Below are 23545 nucleotides of genomic sequence, written 5' to 3'. Positions count from 1 at the left end.
GGATCGACATCTACCGTTAGCAGAATTTTCCTACAACAACAGCTATCATTCAAGCATTGAGATGGCGCCGTTTGAAGCACTTTATGGTAGAAAGTGCAGGTCTCCGATTTGTTGGAGTGAAGTGGGGGATAGACAGATTACGGGTCCGGAGATTATACAAGAAACTACCGAGAAGATCATCCAAATTCAACAACGGTTGAAAACCGCCCAAAGTCGACAAAAGAGCTACGCTGACATTAAAAGAAAAGATATAGAATTTGAAATTGGAGAGATGGTCATGCTTAAAGTTGCACCTTGGAAAGGCGCTGTTCGATTTGGTAAACGAGGGAAATTAAATCCAAGGTATATTGGACCATTCAAGATTATTGATCGTGTCGGACCAGTAGCTTACCGAATTGAGTTACCTCAACAACTCGCGGCTGTACATAACACTTTCCACGTCTCGAATTTGAAGAAATGTTTTGCTAAAGAAGATCTCACTATTCCGTTAGATGAAATCCAAATCAACGAAAAACTTCAATTCATTGAAGAACCCGTCGAAATAATGGATCGTGAGGTTAAAAGACTTAAGCAAAACAAGATACCAATTGTTAAGGTTCGATGGAATGCTCGTAGAGGACCCGAGTTCACCTGGGAGCGTGAAGATCAGATGAAGAAGAAATACCCGCATCTATTTCCAGAAGATTCGTCAACACCTTCAACAGCTTAAAATTTCGGGACGAAATTTATTTAACGGGTAGGTACTGTAGTGACCCGAACTTTTCCATGTTTATATATATTAATTGAGTTTGATATTTACATGATTAAATGTTTCCAACATGTTAAGCAATCAAACTTTTTAAGACTTGATTAATTGAAATATGTTTCATATAGACAATTGACCACCCAAGTTGACCGGTGATTCATGAACGTTAAAACTTGTAAAAACTATATGATGACATATATATGGATATATATATAGTTAACATGATACTATGATAAGTAAATATATCATAAAGTATATTAACAATGAACTACATATGTAAAAACAAGACTACTAACTTAATGATTTTTAAACGAGACATATATGTAACGATTATCGTTGTAAAGACATTTAATGTATATATATATATCATATTAAGAGATATTCATACATGATAATATCATGATAATATAATAATTTAAAATCTCATTTGATATTATAAACATTGGGTTAACAACATTTAACAAGATCGTTAACCTAAAGGTTTCAAAACAACACTTACATGTAACGACTAACGATGACTTAACGACTCAGTTAAAATGTATATACATGTAGTGTTTTAATATGTATTTATACACTTTTGAAAGACTTCAATACACTTATCAAAATACTTCTACTTAACAAAAATGCTTACAATTACATCCTCGTTCAGTTTCATCAACAATTCTACTCGTATGCACCCGTATTCGTACTCGTACAATACACAGCTTTTAGATGTATGTACTATTGGTATATACACTCCAATGATCAGCTCTTAGCAGCCCATGTGAGTCACCTAACACATTTGGGAACCATCATTTGGCAACTAGCATGAAATATCTCATAAAATTACAAAAATATGAGTAATCATTCATGACTTATTTACATGAAAACAAAATTACATATCCTTTATATCTAATCCATACACCAACGACCAAAAACACCTACAAACACTTTCATTCTTCAATTTTATTCATCTAATTGATCTCTCTTAAGTTCTATCTTCAAGTTCTAAGTGTTCTTCATAAATTCTACAAGTTCTAGTTACATAAAATCAAGAATACTTTCAAGTTTGCTAGCTCACTTCCAATCTTGTAAGGTGATCATCTAACCTCAAGAAATCTTTGTTTCTTACAGTAGGTTATCATTCTAATACAAGGTAATAATCATATTCAAACTTTGGTTCAATTTCTATAACTATAACAATCTTATTTCAAGTGATGATCTTACTTGAACTTGTTTTCGTGTCATGATTCTGCTTCAAGAACTTCGAGCCATCCAAGGATCCGTTGAAGCTAGATCTATTTTTCTCTTTTCCAGTAGGTTTATCCAAGGAACTTAAGGTAGTAATGATGTTCATAACATCATTCGATTCATACATATAAAGCTATCTTATTCGAAGGTTTAAACTTGTAATCACTAGAACATAGTTTAGTTAATTCTAAACTTGTTCGCAAACAAAATTTAATCCTTCTAACTTGACTTTTAAAATCAACTAAACACATGTTCTATATCTATATGATATGCTAACTTAATGATTTAAAACCTGGAAACACGAAAAACACCGTAAAACCGGATTTACGCCGTCGTAGTAACACCGCGGGCTGTTTTGGGTTAGTTAATTAAAAAATATGATAAACTTTGATTTAAAAGTTGTTATTCTGAGAAAATGATTTTTATTATGAACATGAAACTATATCCAAAAATTATGGTTAAATTCAAAGTGGAAGTATGTTTTCTAAAATGGTCATCTAGACGTCGTTCTTTCGACTGAAATGACTACCTTTACAAAAACGACTTATAACTTATTTTTACGACTATAAACCTATACTTTTTCTGATTAGATTCATAAAATAGAGTTCAATATGAAACCATAGCAATTTGATTCACTCAAAACGGATTTAAAATGAAGAAGTTATGGGTAAAACAAGATTGGATAATTTTTCTCATTTTAGCTACGTGAAAATTGGTAACAAATCTATTCCAACCATAACTTAATCAACTTGTATTGTATATTATGTAATCTTGAGATACCATAGACACGTATACAATGTTTCGACCTATCATGTCGACACATCTATATATATTTCGGAACAACCATAGACACTCTATATGTGAATGTTGGAGTTAGCTATACAGGGTTGAGGTTGATTCCAAAATATGTATAGTTTGAGTTGTGATCAATACTGAGATACGTATACACTGGGTCGTGGATTGATTCAAGATAATATTTATCGATTTATTTCTGTATATCTAACTGTGGACAACTAGTTGTAGGTTACTAACGAGGACAACTGACTTAATAAACTTAAAACATCAAAATATATTAAAACTGTTGTAAATATATTTTGAACATACTTTGATATATATGTATATATTGTTATAGGTTCGTGAATCAACCAGTGGCCAAGTCTTACTTCCCGACGAAGTAAAAATCTGTGAAAGTGAGTTATAGTCCCACTTTTAAAATCTAATATTTTTGGGATGAGAATACATGCAGGTTTTATAAATGATTTACAAAATATACACAAGTACGTGAAACTACATTCTATGGTTGAATTATCGAAATCGAATATGCCCCTTTTTATTAAGCCTGGTAATCTAAGAATTAGGGAACAAACACCCTAATTGACGCGAATCCTAAAGATAGATCTATTGGGCCTAACAAACCCCATCCAAAGTACCAGATGCTTTAGTACTTCGAAATTTATATCATATCCGAAGGGTGTCCCGGAATGATGGGGATATTCTTATATATGCATCTTGTTAATGTCGGTTACCAGGTATTCACCATATGAATGATTTTTATCTCTATGTATGGGATGTGTATTGAAATATGAAATCTTGTGGTCTATTATTATGATTTAATATATATAGGTTAAACCTATAACTCACCAACATTTTTGTTGACGTTTTAAGCATGTTTATTCTCAGGTGATTATTAAGAGCTTCCGCTGTCGCATACTTAAATAAGGACGAGATTTGGAGTCCATGCTTGTATGATATTGTGTAAAAACTGCATTCAAGAAACTTATTTTGTTGTAACATATTTGTATTGTAAACCATTATGTAATGGTCGTGTGTAAACAGGATATTTTAGATTATCATTATTTGATAATCTACGTAAAGCTTTTTAAACCTTTATTGATGAAATAAAGGTTATGGTTTGTTTTAAAATGAATGCAGTCTTTGAAAAACGTCTCATATAGAGGTCAAAACCTCGCAACGAAATCAATTAATATGGAACGTTTTTAATCAATAAGAACGGGACATTTCATCGTGACCCATTATATACATGTCTCAGACTCGATCACAACATAAAGTATATATATTATTTAAGAATCAACCTCAACCCTGTATAGCTAAGTCGAGCATTACCGCATATAGAGTGTCTATGGTTATTCCAAATAATATATATAGATGACGTCAGTATGATATGTCAAAACATTGTATATGTGTCCCGATTTATACGAAGATATTTAAAGTGCGTAAAATAAATAACAGAAATTAAATGACGATAAATAAAATTGCGAGAATTAAAATTGCGATAAATAAAATGTAATACGAAATTAACAGTTAGCTAGGAACCATTAGCTAGAATTTTGTTAGCGTGGATTCTTAACAAAATTCCTCAGTTAATTTGTCTGTTTCTAACAAATTTTATTTTGTCAAATGTTTTCTTCATTATGCCACTTGTTGGATTCTGATAGGTCAAAATCCAAATATGAAATTGAATGAAAATGGTTATTCTGCGGTGAACGGATACGTATATCGGTGATTGTAAGTAGGATAGTAAATGACTGTTGAATCAGATTCGAAGAATGTACAGTGTAACTTATTAATGTGAAATCTAAATATTCCTCGGGTATTTCCTACCCGTTAAAATATTTTCACCATTAACAGTTTGTACAAATAATTTTTTTTTATTACAATCTTTATGAAAATATACTTACATATATATTTTCTTCAGATGTAATCATGGATTTAATGAGTCAATACGATATTAATCTCATTTGATTTATCGTTAGAACTAGAATATATAATCTCTAAATCATTATAAATTACATAATCGTCAGGTAGAATGAAGATAAATGATGTAGAAAGTCATGTAGAACGATGATTATACTCGAGGTACAGAATGAGATGTTGAGGCATGTGATGTTGAAACTTGGGTTGTTGGTGGTACTGTTGGTGCCGGTGATGTTACTGAAGCTGGTAAGTTTTGCACCATATTTTCCAAGGCTACAACTCGGGTACGAAGCTCGTTGACTTCTTCTATTATTTCGGGATGATTGGAGGTTGAAACGAGCGGATAAATAAGGTTTTGAATATGAGATATTATGTAATCGTTGCGAGCTATCCGGGAAATGAGAGTGAAAATGGTGTTTTGGACTGGTTCGCCGGTAAGTGCTTCAGGTTCTTCGCCAAGAGTGCAGGTTGATGGGTGAAAAGGATCGCCTTCTTCTCATCTCCATTGATTAAGTCGTCTACTAACCCATCTCCAATTCATCCAGAATTGAAGATGACTAATTGGTTGATCCATTCCGGTCACACTATTTTCGGAGCTCGAGTGAAACTCCATATCAGAATCCGAGGGACTTGAACTAGTGGCGAGTTCTATTTCGTACGATTGAATAAAGAATTTTCGATATGAAATGATTTCCGGCTATCGGGTGGTATTCTAATTATATAGAATATCTATATATAGAATAAAAGATTTCGTAGATTACGGAGGAATTTATGGATTATACTAGGCAAAGTTTACAGTAACAGATACGCTTATGATATGAATTAGCAGATACGCTAAGATATGAATTTTGTCCATACACTATTCATACAATCAATGGAGTAAAATGTGTCTAGACTAAGAATGATAAGCAAGTGATTTATGACACAAAATGATAAGCAAAACTTTTGACATGCAGACACTGTCGAAGTCCAGACTCACTAATGCATCTAAACAACTATCAGTTAGACACACTAATGCAAGACTTGGTTCGCTAACACCACCGCTCTGATACCAACTGAAAGGACCCGTTCATACCGATTATAAACGATTCACAATAGTTGATTACATCGCGAGGTATAGACCTCTATATGATACGTTTTACAAATCGTTTCTTTTAGAGACAAACTTTCATTACATCGAAAGTTGACAGGCATGCATACCATTTCATAATATATCCAAACTATCAATGACTTAATAATAATCTTGTTGAACTCAACGACTCGAATGCAACATCTTTTGAAATATGTCATGAATGACTCCAAGTAATATCTCTAAAACGAGCAAATGCACAGCGGAAGATTTCTTTCATACCTGAGAATAAATATGCTTTCAAGTGTCAACCAAAAGGGTTGGTGAGTTCATTAGTTTATCGTAATCAATCATTTCTATAATTTTAATAGACCACAAGATTTCATTTATTCAATAATCATACACTCGCAAGTGTTTAAAATTCATTCATATGGATTGAACACCTGGTAACCGACCTTAACAGGATGCATAAAGAATATCCCCATCATTCCGGGACTCTCATCGGACATGATAAATCGAAGTACTAAAGCATCCGTAACTCGGATGAGGCTTGTTGGGCCAAATAGATCTATCTTTAGGATTCGCGTCAATTGGTGGCAATTTTAATAAACACCAATTCTTAGGCTACCAAGCTAAAAGGGGCATATTCAGTTCGATAATCCAACCATAGAATGTAGTTTCGATCACTTGTGTCTATTCCTAAAGCATTTATAAAAGCAGCGCATGTATTCTCAGTCCCAAAAATATATATTGCAAAAGCATTTAAAAAGGGAGCAAATGAAACTCACAATATGATATTTTGTAGTAAAAATATGCATACGACGATACTGAACAATGCAGGGTTGGCCTTGGATTCACGAACCTATATCATTTATATATATATTAAAACATATACTTGTATTCGAACATATATATATATATATATATATATATATATATATATATATATATATATATATATATACATATATATATATATAAAAATTTATTAGTTATATCATTTTTATATTAATAATATATATTTTTCATATAAAAATATTAATTTTGTTATGTTATATATATTAAATTTATTTGTATATATATATATATATATATATATATATATATATATATATATATATATATATATATATCATTTGTTTGTTAAAACATTACTTTTAATAATACTAGGATAATATCTAAAATAATACTAATGATAATACTAATGTCAATAATAATGATAATATTATTTATAATTCCATTATAAATATAAATGATAGTTTTAATAATAATCTCATAATAATGATAATATCGGTAGTTTTTAATAAAATGAATAATTTAATAATAATGATGATAAAAATAATAATTTTGATATTAATACGTAATACCTAATAATAATAATAACTATAGCGATCTTATTACTAATGGTAATCTTATTAATAATACTCTTGTTAATAAAAATAATAAGTCTAAAATGATACTAATACTAATATTAATGATAATTGTAATGGTCTGTATTATTTTCTTAATAACAATAATAATAATTCTAATCATAATAATACTTATTGACGTTACTTAATCAAAATGATAATAATATTAGTCATAGTATTTATGTTAACATAATGATAATAATAATAATACATCTACTAGTAGTTAATAAATATAATAATAATAGTAGTAATAACAATATTTTTAGTTATAATTATAATTGTAATAATAATAATGATAAATGATAACTAATACTTATTAGTAATAATAATTATAATATTTAGTACTAATAACAATAATTAATAATAACAATATTAATAATAACATTAATAATAATAATAATAATGAAAGTAATGATAATAATATTAATATAACAATTATATCCAAACTTGTAATTAAATTTACTAAATCGATTTTATGTATTATTAATTATGTAATATCTAATATATTATATAATAGTTTATATTGAATATTTAGTATTGATGTTATGCGAGGTGTATATGAAATAGTTATATTTTTATTGCGAAATACTATTAAATACGATACAATTTTACACAAGTTATTTATTTATTTATAGAGTGGATATACCTAAACCTTGCTACAACTCTATAGGCAGTGTACCTAATCGTAGAGTAGTGTAGTTTTTAGTAAGTTCGGTTCATTCCGCAGGGAGCTAGCCAAGTTTAACGCTATATTTTTAAAACTATATTTGTGTATATATATATATATATATATATATATATATATATATATATATATATATATATATATATATATAAGTAATATTATTATTATTATGAAAGGGGATTTTACCGTTTAATGACCGGTTTGTCGATTTTATATCTTAAGTCACAATTAAAACCTAATGTAAAATATTAAATATAAAAATAACTTAATTTAAAGCGTAAAGTAAATGACAACAAATAAAAATGCGATAATTAAAAGTACGATAATTAAAAGTGCAATAAATAAAATGACAGTAAATAAAAGTGCAATGAGATATAAAATAAAGGAATTATGCTTATTTAAACTTCCGTAATCATGATGTTCGACGTGTTGATTTTAATTTATTACCATGGGTTAATTGTCCTTTGTCCTGGATTATTCGATATTTTGAAGACCCGTCCTAATCCATCTGGACGAAGTCCGTATCGATTATAAACGATTCACAACAGTTTATTACATCGTGAGGTACTTGACCCCTATATGATACATTTTACAAACATTGCATTCGTTTTTGAAAAGACAAACTTTCATTAAATCGAAAGTTGACAGCAGGCATACCATTTCATAATATATCCAACTATAATTGACTTAATAATAATATTGACGAACTCAACGACTTGAATGCAATATCTTTTGAAATATGCCATGAATGACTCCAAGTAATGTCTCTAATATGAGTTAATGCACAGCAGAAGATTTCTTTCGTACCTGAGAATAAACATGCTTTAAAGTGTCAACCAAAAGGTTGGTGAGTTCATTAGTTTATCATAAATAATCATTTCATAATTTTAATAGACCACAAGATTTCATATTTCCATTTCTCATAAACATACGTCCTATGCATAGAGACAAAAATATCATTCATATGGATTGAACACCTGGTAACCGACATTCACAATATGCATATATGAATATCCCCATCATTCCGGGATCCTCCTTCGGACATGATATAAATTTCGAAGTACTAAAGCATCCGGTACTTTGGATGGGGCTTGTTGGGCCCAATAGATCTATCTTTGGAGTTCGCGTCAATTAGGGTGTCTGTTCCCTAATTCTTAGATTACCGGACTTAATAAAAAGGGGCATATTCTATTTCGATAATTCAACCATATAATGTAGTTTTGATTTACTCGTGTCTATTTCGTAAAACAGTTATAAAAGTAGCGCATGTATTCTCAGTCCCAAAAATATATATATTGCAAAAGCATTTAAAAAGGGAGCAAATGAACCTCACCTAATATATTTTGTAGTAAAAATACATATGACGACATTGAACAAGTATAGGGTTGGCCTCGGATTCACGAACCTATATCATTTGTGTATATATTAAAATATATAATCGTAATCAAACAAGTGTATATCTATTATTTTATGTATTAAGATTAATGTTCTTATATATATAACTTTATTAATACTTACTTTACATTATAATACTTATTTGATATTTAATTAATGTTACTAGTTAAAATGAAATTTTATGTAGTACTAGTATGCTTTCTTTAGTAAATATATCTGTATTTATATATGTGTATATATCGTTCGTTTTGTAAAATTATCAATTGTAGTAATACTAGTTTAATGATAATAATAATACTGATAATAGTAATTTTAGTAACAATGGTAATTTTATTAATAATGATAAAGTAAAAATAATAGTTTTAGCAAAGGATAGCATTTTCAATAGTAATGGTAAGTTTATTAATAATTATTGTTTTTAAATAGAATTTTTAGTGTTCATAATTAATAATACTATAATGAATGTTAAAGGGTACTCCTAATATACTAATATTAATGATAGAAACACTTAGATTAATATTAATAATACTCATAATAATTAATAAATAATACTAACAATGATCCTAAACATGTTATATATAATAATACATACATCAACAATAATAATTATAATTACAATCATATTAATAATAAAACTAATAATAATGATAAAAAAAAATTGATAATGGAACTACCTTTGAAAGAAAAAGCTTCAAAACAAAAATAAATTGTCTTCGCCCAGGTTCGAACTTGCGACCTTCCGCTACCCGACACTTCCCTTAAACCATCAGTTCCATCCCATTTATCTGTAACAATACTCGTAACAATTATATTTAACCCGTATTCTGTTTGTAATATTTAGCCCTAATTATTATTTAGCCCAACTACAAGCCAGGCCTAGGTGAAGCCCAACCAGCTTTTGTTGCTATTTAAATAAAAATAACGTCACGAGTTGGTTTCGAACTCGTGACCTGTCGATCACCACACATTCTCCTAAACCACTCCTCCACTCTTTTTTTTTGAAATTATATTTCCTTGAAAGATACATAGCTCGACTTTAATAGCTTCTCTTTACTACTAAACCCATTTACTTTCTTCATCATCATCATCATCTTCATTCCCACATCATTATCGATCACAGTTTCATCATCATTGTTCAGGTTGTCACCATGTTTTATTATTATCTTTATATTCATAACATCATCATCTTCTTCGATCATCATCATCATAACATCCGTCCATCATCATCAATTTTCCCTTCCTCAACGACAACATCATTGCTCGTTATCTTCATGTGATCATCACAGTAGCTTATATCATCGTTAACATCCTTCTTTTCTGTTTCATCGAAATTTACCCTAATTACTATTCATCATCTTCGTCACCATAACCGAATCATTATCATTAATATCGTGTAGTATCTTCACAGCCCATATTCATTTCATCATACTGTCATCGTCATTAATGTATTCGCTGAACAAGAACACGAATGGAAACGCTGAGAAGAAGAAGAAAAATAAAAAAAAATGGTGTTCGGTTTATGTACAGGTGCAGCCACATGTTACTGTCTTTTGACAGATATAGAAAACAATCAAATTAAAACAAGAGCAGTGGATTGACGAGGGTGCACGAATGTGAACGAAAAGGATGGTGATCGGTATTCGATTGAAAACAAAATATATATATATATATATATATATATATATATATATATATATATATATATATATATATATATATATATATATATATATAAAGTAGAAGATGGTGGGTGACGGTTCTAAGTAATAGTGAAAGAGTGGTGGTCGACGGTTATAAGTAATAGTGAAGGAGTGGTGGTCAATGGTTATGGTGGCGGTGACGATGGTGAGGTGGTGGTGTTAGTGATTGAACTCGATAAACAAGGAAAGGAAAATGTATGTGGTCGAACGAGATGGTGGTGAGGGAGAGATAGAGGTAATGCGGACGGTGGTTGTCATAGGTGGTAGTTCATGCTTGCCGAGTGGTGTTGGTGGCGGTGGCTAGATGATAGTGAAGTGGTTGATGACTAGAGATGATCACACAAAAACAAGGAACATAACTAGAAGTTGTGATGGGTGTGGTATGGTTTTCAAACTATCTGTGTAAGAAGGTATATATGTAATATATATATAATCTATAAAAATATAATATTAATAATGATTAATAATAATAATATAATAATAAATAATTACATCAATCATTCGGTGCATAAAATGAAATGAATGTAGAAACAGTGAAGCAGCCTTTAACATTGGCCCTTTCCACCGACACTCTTAACGGAGTGTGTCCATTGCTAAACAGTTAACGCATAAAAGTGTTCTTAAAAATCCCAAACTTTTAGATTAAAAATATTTAATTATTTCACTCATTACCTGTTTGAAATCTGATAAAAAAGGTTCGAAAATTATTTATTTTCTGTTCTGATTTATATGTACGGAGTACTAATATTTAAACTTAAAAAGGTAACAATACATTTAACAAATATAAAATCTCCTTTATCGATTTACAGTTCAACTTTTATTTTAATCCATTATAAACATGTACCATATCTATATTAAAACTAACAAAACAACAACCGAGTATTACTAATGTTTATTAATTAAGCTCAAAATCAATTATCTTTAATATATTCTCTTTCTATATATAAAGAGTTTTAAATAGCAAGTGTTATTACACAAAAGAATATATTAATTATATATGTTAAGTAATTAAATTTAATATAACAATATATATGTACAAGTAACATTCATATATTTATATATATGTATGTGTGTGTGTATATATATATATATATATATATATATATATATATATATATATATATATATATATATATATATATATATATATATATATATAATAATGGTTTATTAATTTAATTCAAGTTATTACATATATATCACATGTACATATATTTACAAGCAATGGTTCGTGAATCGTCGGGAATAGTCATGGTCAAATGAATAAATGAACATTGTTTTCAAATTTTTCTAAACTCAACATTACATACATTGCTTATCGTATCGAAATCATATAAAGATTAAGTTTAAATTTGATCGGAAATTCCCGGGTCATCACAATACCTACCCGTTAAAGAAATTTCGTCCCGAAATTTGAGTGAGGTCATCATGGCTAACTATAAAAATGTTTTCATGACGAATTATGAGTTGATAAATAGAGTTTTATCATCATTGAGTAATATGGATAAAACAATTTGATTATTCGAAGAGCACGAGTGAAGCTATTCAAAAAGAATGAAATGAGAAACAAAGATTTGTTTTTAACTTTTGACGTAGTCAGGTTTGAATTTAGAAAATAAGGCGCGTCTTAACTTTTGACATTGCCTTGGTTGAATTCCGGAATTCAAGGAATTTAAAGAAAATCTCCGAAATCTAAAGATTTGATTCTTTGGCGAATAAGGAAATTAAGATCTCTATAATTAAATACGATAATCTGCCTCGATTACTCTGTCTGATATTTCCATTATAAATTAAACTCCTCCGTTCCATTATTCTCGCCATTCCTATACTTTCTTTCTTAGTTTATACATCCAAAAGATTGTGAAAATGCTTAGTCCATTTCTAATCCTTGATATTTCTTAATTATCATTCCTGTCATTCTTCTTTTCAATCTTTCACCAGAAAAATTTGTTTACTTCTATTTTGCTCATGGGGTTATAGTGCTTTTAATTCTCCCGTGTCTTTATGCTGCGATAAACATTGATATACACGGTTTGTAATTTATGTGTTGTTATCGGGCTTTATATCTCCCCTTATATTTCAATGTCCCTATTTCGGTTCCATATAAACACTGTCATCCATAGTTAATACTCCCTCCTATTTGCTGCAATTTTATACTCCAATTTCTATTTCGGAGCCTTGTCCCTCCGTTTCTTCTTCTTGCGATTAGACATCTCTTGTAATGGTCCAGAATTCGCAGATATAAGTTTTAGAATGAACATTGTTAGTGTTCTAAGAAAGAAACGGTAATAGCACAATTTGACTTCTCATATTACCAGAATTCAAGGAAAGATAGGACTATCAAGAAAAATAAGTTCTTGATATGTTTATAGATTAGACAGAACGTAAGAGTCGTGTAACATGGCACATGATAATGTTATGATCTGTGAATCATCACTTTTCATTAGAAACTCAGCATGACTTACTGTAATATAATCACGTTGATCAAGTGTCATTATATTATACTAACTCATGCATCAGTTTCCAACACTACTTCAAAAGCATTCATAATTTAACTTGAAAGTTTACAGAATATAGAAACTAACAGTTTCTATATGATGTAACACTGATAGCACGAAGATATTAATGATTTCAGATAAGAATAGTTATGAAAATATCTTCAGAAATATGGAGGATATTTATAATGAAAGATACGATGATATCTTGGAATTTCTAATATCGAAGGATGGTGAAGAAAATTTGTCCGCAAGAGTTTGGAGTCAGAAGCAAGGTATTCGCTAAAGATTTCAGCAGACATTGAATCATTTAGATTCTTTGAAGTCAAACTTATTCTTTGTGATTTGTCCACGGCTTCCTTCATAGTTTCGCATAATCCGCTTTTCGGTACTAAATTTTTCTATTGAGTGTTTCCAATACTCCATTCTTTATCATCGGACTTTCGACGGTTAAGGTCATGTACAGTTTTTGCTGCTGTATTCAGCTTTTCCAACATTCAGAGTATCGATTCGTAAACTGGGTGCCTTTTCAAAATTTCAGAATTGAAGATCGTAATTCTAGGAGATAATTGTTATATGTATACATATAACTATTGATGTAGAAATGCTACGAGATTCGAAAAACTGATTGCTGATTCTCGTTAATTGTATGGTAATTCTCGTTACATGATGCGGATGAGTATATGATAGGGTTTCAATGAATAAATATAATGATTTATCAGAGAGATTTAAGTCAAGGAGTAACGAGGTTGCTGGTACGTCTGCTGGTAATCTGGTGGAATATAAATGGTTCCCCGGTAACAATAAAAGAGAACGCATATATATCAAGGTTATAATAGGGTTATTTCGAATGAAACGTCGAAGTTGACTTGCTGGAGCTGTGACAAAATTTGCTACTTTAAAGAGGGATTGTAAAGTTATTTTCGGTAATAACAACGCCAAAGGAGCTACCACGGATACGTGTTAAACGTTTACTCAGGTTCTGAGTGTTTTCAGGTGCACAACTATATGCATCAATCTTTTCTTCTGTAGATGAAGTGCGGTTGTTTCATCCTCTCGATTGAGGTGTTTTCAAGAATCATGAAAGGTTTGAACGCAGATTGTAATCGTCAAGATACAAATGAGGTTTAAGATAAAATCAAGTGGCAAACTTGAAAAATTGTTTAGTTTCATATGTTATAATCAATATTTTAATTCATTTTTAATTGTCCAATCCTATTAGTCCACAGTCAATAGTCCACAGTCAATAGTCCACAATTAACAGTCCAATAATTCATATATTGTTTAATATATAATATTCGAATTAATTAATACGTATCGTGACCCGTATTTGTCTCAGACTCGATCACAACTCAAAGTATATATATTATTATAGAATCAACCCCAACCCTGTATAGAGAACTCGATCATTACTGCATATAGAGTGTCTATGGTGATTCCAAATAATATATATAGATGCATCGATATGATATGTCAAAACCTTGTATACGTGTCCCGATATTTAAAGTGCGTAAAATAAATAACAGAAATTAAATGATGATAAATAAAATTGCGAGAATATAAATTGCGATAAATAAACTGCGATAAATAAATTACGATAATTAAATTGCGATAAATAAATTGCGATAGAATAAAATGTAATACGGAATAAACAGTTAGCTAGGAACAGTTAGCTAGGATCTTGTTAGCGTGGATTCTTAATAAAATTTCATATTGTTAATTAGTCTGTTTCTAATAAATTTTTATTGTGTCCATTATTTCTTCATTATGCCACTTGTTGGATTCTGATAGGTCAAAATCCAAATATGAAATTGAATGAAAATGTTGTTCTGTGGTGAATTAGATTCGTTTATCTGTGGATGTAAGTAGGATGGTAATTGACTTTTGAATCAGGTTCGAAGAATGTACAGTATAACTTATTAATGTGAAATTTAAATATTCCTCGGTTATTACCTACCCGTTAAAATATTTTCACAATTAACACTTTGTACGAAAGAATTTTTAATTACAATCTTTATGAAAACATATATACATATATATTTTCTTCGGATGTAATCATGGATTCATTGAGTTAATATGATATTAAACTCATTTGGTTTACCGTTAGAACTAGAATACATAATCTCTAAAAAATTTAGAGATTACTTAATCGTCATGAAGAACGAAGATAATCGATGTAGAACGATACGTAGAACGATGATTATACTCGAGGTACAAAATGAGATTTTGAGGCATGGATTGTTGATGGTACTGGTGCAGTTACTGATGGTACTATTGGTACCGGTGATGTTGCTGAAGCTGGTACATTTTACACCATGTTCTCCAAATTCATTATTCGAGCGTGAAGTTCGTTGATTTCTTCTATTATTCCGGGATGATTGTCGGTTCGGACGAGCGGATGAATGAGGTTTAGAATCTGAGATAGTATATGATCGTGACGAGATACTCTGAAAATGAGAGAGAATATGGTGTCTCAAACAGGTTCGCCGGTAAACGCTTCAGGTTCATTGTCAAGAGGTGAATTCGGTTGGTGGAAGGGATCGCCTTCTTCGCGTCTCCATTGATTAAGTCGAATACGAATGCATCAGATGAATTGGGGATGGCTGTTTGATTGATTCATTCCGGTGACACTGCTTTTAGAGCTTGAGTGAAACTCCATATCGAAATAGCTGTCGGAATAACTATCGAAATAGCTATCGGAATCTGAGGGACTCGAACTGGTTGAGGGATTCATCTCGTACGATCAGATGAAGGATTTTCGATAAGAAACAGATTATAGGATGTAGATTAGTACCCTGCAATACATAAGTTACATATGCATATATAATACTAAAATCCCATAAGTTACGGAGGAATCTACGGAAGCTGTCAGGCAAAGTCTACAGTAACAGATATGCTAAGATATGAATTAGCAGATACGCTAACATACGAATTTTGTCTATACACTATTCATGCAATCATTGCAGTAAGATGTGTCTAGACTAAGAATGATAAGCAGGTAATTTCCTAAGGATGATAAGCAGATGATTTCCGACACAAAATGATAAGCAAAACTTTTGACATGCAGACACGATCAAAGTCCAGACTCACTAATGCATCCTAACATCTATCAGATTAGACATACTAATGTAAGACCTGGTTCGCTAAGACCATCGCTCTGATACCAACTGTGAAGACCCGTCCTAATCCATCCGGACGAAGTCCATATCGATTATAAACGATTCACAACAGTTGATTACATCGCGAGGTACTTGACCCCTATATGATACATTTTACAAACATTGCATTCGTTTTTGAAAAGACAAACTTTCATTACATCGAAAGTTGACAGCAGGCATACCATTTCATAATATATCCAACTATAATTGACTTAATAATAATATTGACGAACTCAACGACTTGAATGCAATATCTTTTGAAATATGCCATGAATGACTCCAAGTAATGTCTCTAATATGAGTTAATGCACAATGGAAGATTTCTTTCGTACCTGAGAATAAACATGCTTTAAAGTGTCAACCAAAAGGTTGGTGAGTTCATTAGTTTATCATAAATAATCATTTCATAATTTTAATAGACCACAAGATTTCATATTTCCATTTCTCATAAACATACGTCCCATGCATAGAGACAAAAATATCATTCATATGGATTGAACACCTGGTAACCGACATTCACAATATGCATATAAGAATATCCCCATCATTCCGGGATCCTCCTTCGGACATGATATAAATTTCGAAGTACTAAAGCATCCGGTACTTTGGATGGGGCTTGTTGGGCCCAATAGATCTATCTTTAGAGTTCGCATCAATTGGGGTGTATGTTCCCTAATTCTTAGATTACCAGACTTAATAAAAAGGGCATATTCGATTTCGATAATTCAACCATATAATGTAGTTTTGATTTACTCGTGTCTATTTCGTAAAACAGTTATAAAAGCAGCGCATGTATTCTCAGTCCCAAAAATATATATATTGCAAAAGCATTTAAAAAGGGAGCAAATGAAACTCACCTAATGTATTTTGTAGTAAAAATACATATGACGACATTGAACAAGTATAGGGTTGGCCTCGGATTCACGAACCTATATCATTTGTGTATATATTAAAATATATAATCGTAATCAAACAAGTGTATATCTATTATTTTATGTATTAAGATTAATGTTCTTATATATATAACTTTATTAATACTTACTTTACATTATAATACTTATTTGATATTTAATTAATGTTACTAGTTAAAATGAAATTTTATGTAGTACTAGTATACTTTCTTTAGTAAAATATCTGTATTTATATATGTGTATATATCGTTCGTTTTGTAAAATTATCAATTGTAGTAATACTAGTTTAAGGATAATAATAATACTGATAATAGTAATTTTAGTAACAATGGTAATTTTATTAATAATGATAAAGTAAAAATAATAGTTTTAGCAAAGGATAGCATTGTCAATAGTAATGGTAAGTTTAATAATAGTTATCGTTTTTAAATAGAATTTTTAGTGTTCATAATTAATAATACTATAATGAATGTTAAAGGGTACTCCTAATATACTAATATTAATGATAGAAACAATAGATTAATATTAATAATACTCATAATAACTAATAAATAATACTAACAATGATCCTAAACATGTTATATATAATAATACATACATCAACAATAATAATTATAATTACAATCATATTAATAATAAAACTAATAATAATGATAAAATAAATTGATAATGGAACTACCTTTGAAAGAAAAAGCTTCAAAACAAAAATAAATTGTCTTCGCCCAGGTTCGAACTTGCGACCTTCTGCTACCCGACACTTCCCTTAAACCATCAGTTCCATCCCATTTATCTGTAACAATACTCGTAACAATTATATTTAACCCGTATTCTGTTAGTAATATTTAGCCCAAATTATTATTTAGCCCAACTACAAGCCAGGCCTAGGTGAAGCCCAACCAGCTTCTGTTGCTATTTAAATAAAAATAACGTCACGAGTTGGTTTCGAACTCGTGACCTGTCGATCACCACACATTCTCCTAAACCACTCCTCCACTCTTTTTTTTTGAAATTATATTTCCTTGAAATATACATAGCTCGACTTTAATAGCTTCTCTTTACTACTAAACCCATTTACTTTCTTCATCATCATCATCTTCATTCCCACATCATTATCGATCACAGTTTCATCATCATTGTTTAGGTTGTCACCATGTTTTATTATTATCTTTATATTCATACCATCATCATCTTCTTCGATCATCATCATCATAACATCCGTCCATCATCATCAATTTTCCCTTCCTCAACGACAACATCATCGCTCGTTATCATCATGTGATCATCACAGTCGCTTATATCATCGTTAACATCCTTCTTTTCTGTTTCATCAAAATTTACCCTAATTACTATTCATCATCTTCATCATCTTCGTCACCATAAACGAATCATTATCATTAATATCGTGTAGTATCTTGACAGCCCATATTCATTTCATCATACTGTCATCGTCATTAATGTATTCGCTGAACAAGAACACGAATGGAAACGCTGAGAAGAAGAAAAAAAATAAAAAAAAATGGTGTTCGGTTTATGTACAGGAGCAGCCACATGTTACTGTCTTTTGACAGATATAGAAAACAATCGAATTAAAACAAGAGCAGTGGATTGACGAGGGTGCACGAATGTGAACGAAAAGGATGGTGATCGGTATTCGATTGAAAACAAAAAATATATATATATATATATATATATATATATATATATATATATATATATATATATATATATATATATATATATATATATATATATATATATATATATATATAAAGTAGAAGATGGTGGGTGACGGTTGTAAGTAATAGTGAAAGAGTGGTGGTCGACGGTTATAAGTAATAGTGAAGGAGTGGTGGTCGATGGTTATGGTGGAGGTGACGATGGTGAGGTGGTGGTGTTAGTATTGAACTCGATAAACAAGGAAAGGAAAACATATGTGGTCGAACGAGATGGTGGTGAGGGAGAGATAGAGGTAATGATGACGGTGGTTGTCATAGGTGGTAGTTCATGCTTGTCGAGTGGTGTTGGTGGCGGTGGCTAGATGATAGTGAAGTGGTTGATGACTAGAGATGATCACACAAAAACAAGGAACATAACTAGAAGTTGTGATGGGTGTGGTATGGTTTTCAAACTATCTGTGTAAGTAGGTATATATGTAATATATATAATCTATAAAAATATAATATTAATAATGATTAATAATAATAATAATATAATAATAAATAATTACATCAATCATTCGGTGCATAAAATGAAATGAATGTGGAAACAGTGAAGCAGCCTTTAACATTGGCTCTTTCTACCGACACTCTTAACGGAGTGTGTCCATTGCTAAACAGTTAACGCATAAAAGTGTTCTTAAAAATCCCAAACTTTTAGATTAAAAATATTTAATTATTTCACTCATTACCTGTTTGAAATCTGATAAAAAAGGTTCGAAAATTATTTATTTTCTATTCCGATTTATATGTACGGAGTACTAATATTTAAACTTAAAAAGGTAACAATACATTTAACAAATCTAAAATCTCCTTTATCGATTTACAGTTCAACTTTTATTTTAATCCATCATAAACATGTACCATATCTCTATTAGAACTAACAAAACAACAACCGAGTATTACTGATGTTTATTAATTAAGCTCAAAATCAATTATCTTTAATATATTCTCTTTCTATATATAAAGAGTTTTAAATAGCAAGTGTTATTACACAAAAGAATATATTAATTATATATGTTAAGTAATTAAATTTAATATAACAATATATATGTACAAGTAACATTCATATATTTATATATATGTATGTATATATATATATATATATATATATATATATATATATATATATATATAATAATGGTTTATTAATTTAATTCAAGTTATTACATATATATATATACATGTACATATATTTACAAGCAATGGTTCGTGAATCGTCGGGAATAGTCATGGTTAAATGAATATATGAACATTGTTTCCAAATTTTTCTAAACTCAACATTACATACATTGCTTATCGTATCGAAATCATACAAAGATTAAGTTTAAATTTGGTCAGAAATTCCCGGGTCATCACAGATATGTCCATACAGTTTTGTCCATAATAGTCCATCGGTCATAATTATAAAGTGCGAGGATCTTCGTCAAATTAACCTTATATCTGAAGTCAAATATTCCAACTAATTGGGAATTCGAACTGTAACAAGGTCTTAATACTTTGTTTAATGAATACACCAGGTTATCGACTGCGTGTAATCCAAGGTTTTACTACTTTGTTAACAATTACCCCAATTACCCTTGAATGTAATCCACCCCTGTTTTAATGAGTCCATTGACTATTAATCCATCCCCGTGTCCGGTCAAATGAACAATAATTTGTATTTATAAATATCCTGCCCACCGTACCATATTAAACGTATGTGGTTATTTATAGATACGTGAAATTGTAACCTTTATATTAAATTAATGAGGTATCGTTTAGTTAACATAAAGCCCATTAATAGCCCATAGTCTAATTTCTACAAGTGTCATTCTTTTGTCCAAACCCTAATTATGGTACAAAGCCCAATTACCCAATCTTAATATTTAGTCCAACATCACGATTACTTCGACTTAAATAAGCATAATAATAATTTAGCTATGAGACATTAATTTAAAAAGGTTGAACATAACTTACAATGATTAATAATAGCGTAGCGTTACACGGACAGAGTTTCGACTTACAAACTTAAAACATTCGCTAACATAACCTTATTATTATTAAACTTTAATATTAAAATTATAATTAAAATATAAATATAAATATATTGAGAGAGTAAGAGATTAGAAAAAGGTGTGTTTATTTCGTCCGAAAAATGCTTTAATTTATAGATGTGGCCTGACTCCTGGGCTCATGAGATCGCATGAGATTTCTTCATGCTGGCCATGCAATCGTATGGCCGCCATTCACTGGTCACCAAGCAATAAAAACGTGGGCTGCTCGTTTAAATATAATATAATATATAATATATATAATTTTATATAATTATATATATTATATTATATTCTTGTGCATAGTTAACTTGTACTTTCAGATCTGTTGCGTCGCGGTTTGATAGTTGGTTCATGTCGCGGTTCCGGATTTTCGAACGTCCTTGCGTACTATTTAATATCTTGTACTTTGCGTTTCTCGGCTCGTACTCTTGTAATTTCTAGACGTTTCTCATCAATAAATTGAACCACTTGGATTGTACTTTGTACTTTTTAGCTTTTTGGTCGTTTGCGTCTTCAAATCGCCGAATCTGTCTTTTATTTTCACCTTTTATTATTTAAATGAATATCACTTGTAAATAGAACAATTGCAACTAAAAGCTTGTCTTTCTTGAAGGATAATGCTATGAAATATGTGTTCATTTTTAGCATTATCAAATATTCCCACACTTGAGCGTTGCTTGTCCTCAAGTAATATAGAACTTTGAATAAAAACATACTTGAATCACTTCTTTATTCTTCACACTTTGTACATCAGTGATTTCTATACGGCGGTATGAACAATGATAGTAACGATGTGGTTTACAGTCCCACATGTCTATAAATAGAACAATCCTTTGTCCTAAAACGGCTCCCATTGCAAAATCACTTGCATCGCACATGAGTTCAAATGGTAGATTCCAATTTGAAGTTATCATGATCGGTGCATTAGTGAGTTTTTCTTTAAGAATATTAAAAGATTTGATGCATTCATCCGAAAAGATGAATGGAGCATCCTTTTCAAGGATTTTTTCATAGGAGTTGCAATTTTAGAAAAATCTTTTATGAAACGTCGGTAAAAACCGGCATGTCCTAGAAAACTCCTAACTCCTCTAACATTGGTGGGATGTGGAATTTTAGCAATTACATCTACTTTAGCTCTATCCTCTTCAATTCCTTCCTTTGAAATTTTATGACCAAAAACGATGCCTTCTCTAACCATGAAATGGCATTTCTCCTTATTAAGTACTAGATTTGATTGTTCGCATCTAATAAGAATTCGTTCAAGATTAACTAAACATGATTCAAATGTATCACCGAAGACTGAAAAGTCGTCCATGAAAACTTCCATGCATTCTTCTATCATGTCGTGAAAAATCGCCATCATGCACCTTTGAAAGGTTGCAGGGGTGTTGCAAAGTCCAAATGGCATGCGTTTGTAAGCAAAAGTACTATAAGGGCACGTGAATGTGGTTTTCTCTTGGTCCTTGGGTGCTATTGGAATTTGAAAATATTCGGAAAAACCGTCAAGAAAACAATAGTAACTATTCCCGGCTAATCTTTCCAACATTTGATCAATGAAAGGTAAGGGAAAGTAATCTTTTCTGGTGGCGTCATTTAATTTTCTATAATCAATACAAACACGCCATCCCGTTACAGTCCTAGTAGGAATAAGCTCATTTTTTTCATTTGTTATGACAGTCATGCCACCCTTCATAGGTACGCATTGAACTGGGCTTACCCATGGACTATCAGAGATTAGATAAATTAAACCTACATCAAGCAGTTTAATAATTCTTTCTTAACAACATCTTGCATATTAGGATTTAGTCTTCATTGGCGTTGCACATACGTTTTATGACCTTCTTCCATAAGGATTTTATGTGTGCAATACGAAGGACTTATACCTTTAATGTCATGAATCTTCCATGCAATAGCTGGTTTATGAGCTTTTAGCACAGAAATGAGTTGAGATTTTTCATTTTCAGTAAGAGAAGATGATATTATTACAGGTAATTCAGATTCACCATGTAAATAAGCGTATTCTAAATGGGTTGGAAGTGGCTTTAATTCTAATATTGGTGGTTCTTCTATCGATGATTTGTATCGATATCTGTCTTCTTCTTTTAGCATTTGAAGTTCTTCTGTTGTTGGTTCGTATTCATTAACCATGAGTGCGGCTAACAATTCAGCTTCATCAATTGGTTCAGTTCCTTCTCCTAAAGAACATTCTCCTGTTCCTTTTAATTCTGGAAATTCTTCTAACAATTCTGCATGTGAATCTATAGTTTGAATGTAATAACATG

This window comes from Rutidosis leptorrhynchoides, chromosome 6 (assembly GCF_046630445.1).
Source record: "Rutidosis leptorrhynchoides isolate AG116_Rl617_1_P2 chromosome 6, CSIRO_AGI_Rlap_v1, whole genome shotgun sequence".
Taxonomy (NCBI): Eukaryota; Viridiplantae; Streptophyta; class Magnoliopsida; order Asterales; family Asteraceae; genus Rutidosis; species Rutidosis leptorrhynchoides.
The sequence above is the reverse complement of the archived record's forward strand: the minus strand, read 5'-3'. Positions refer to the sequence as shown.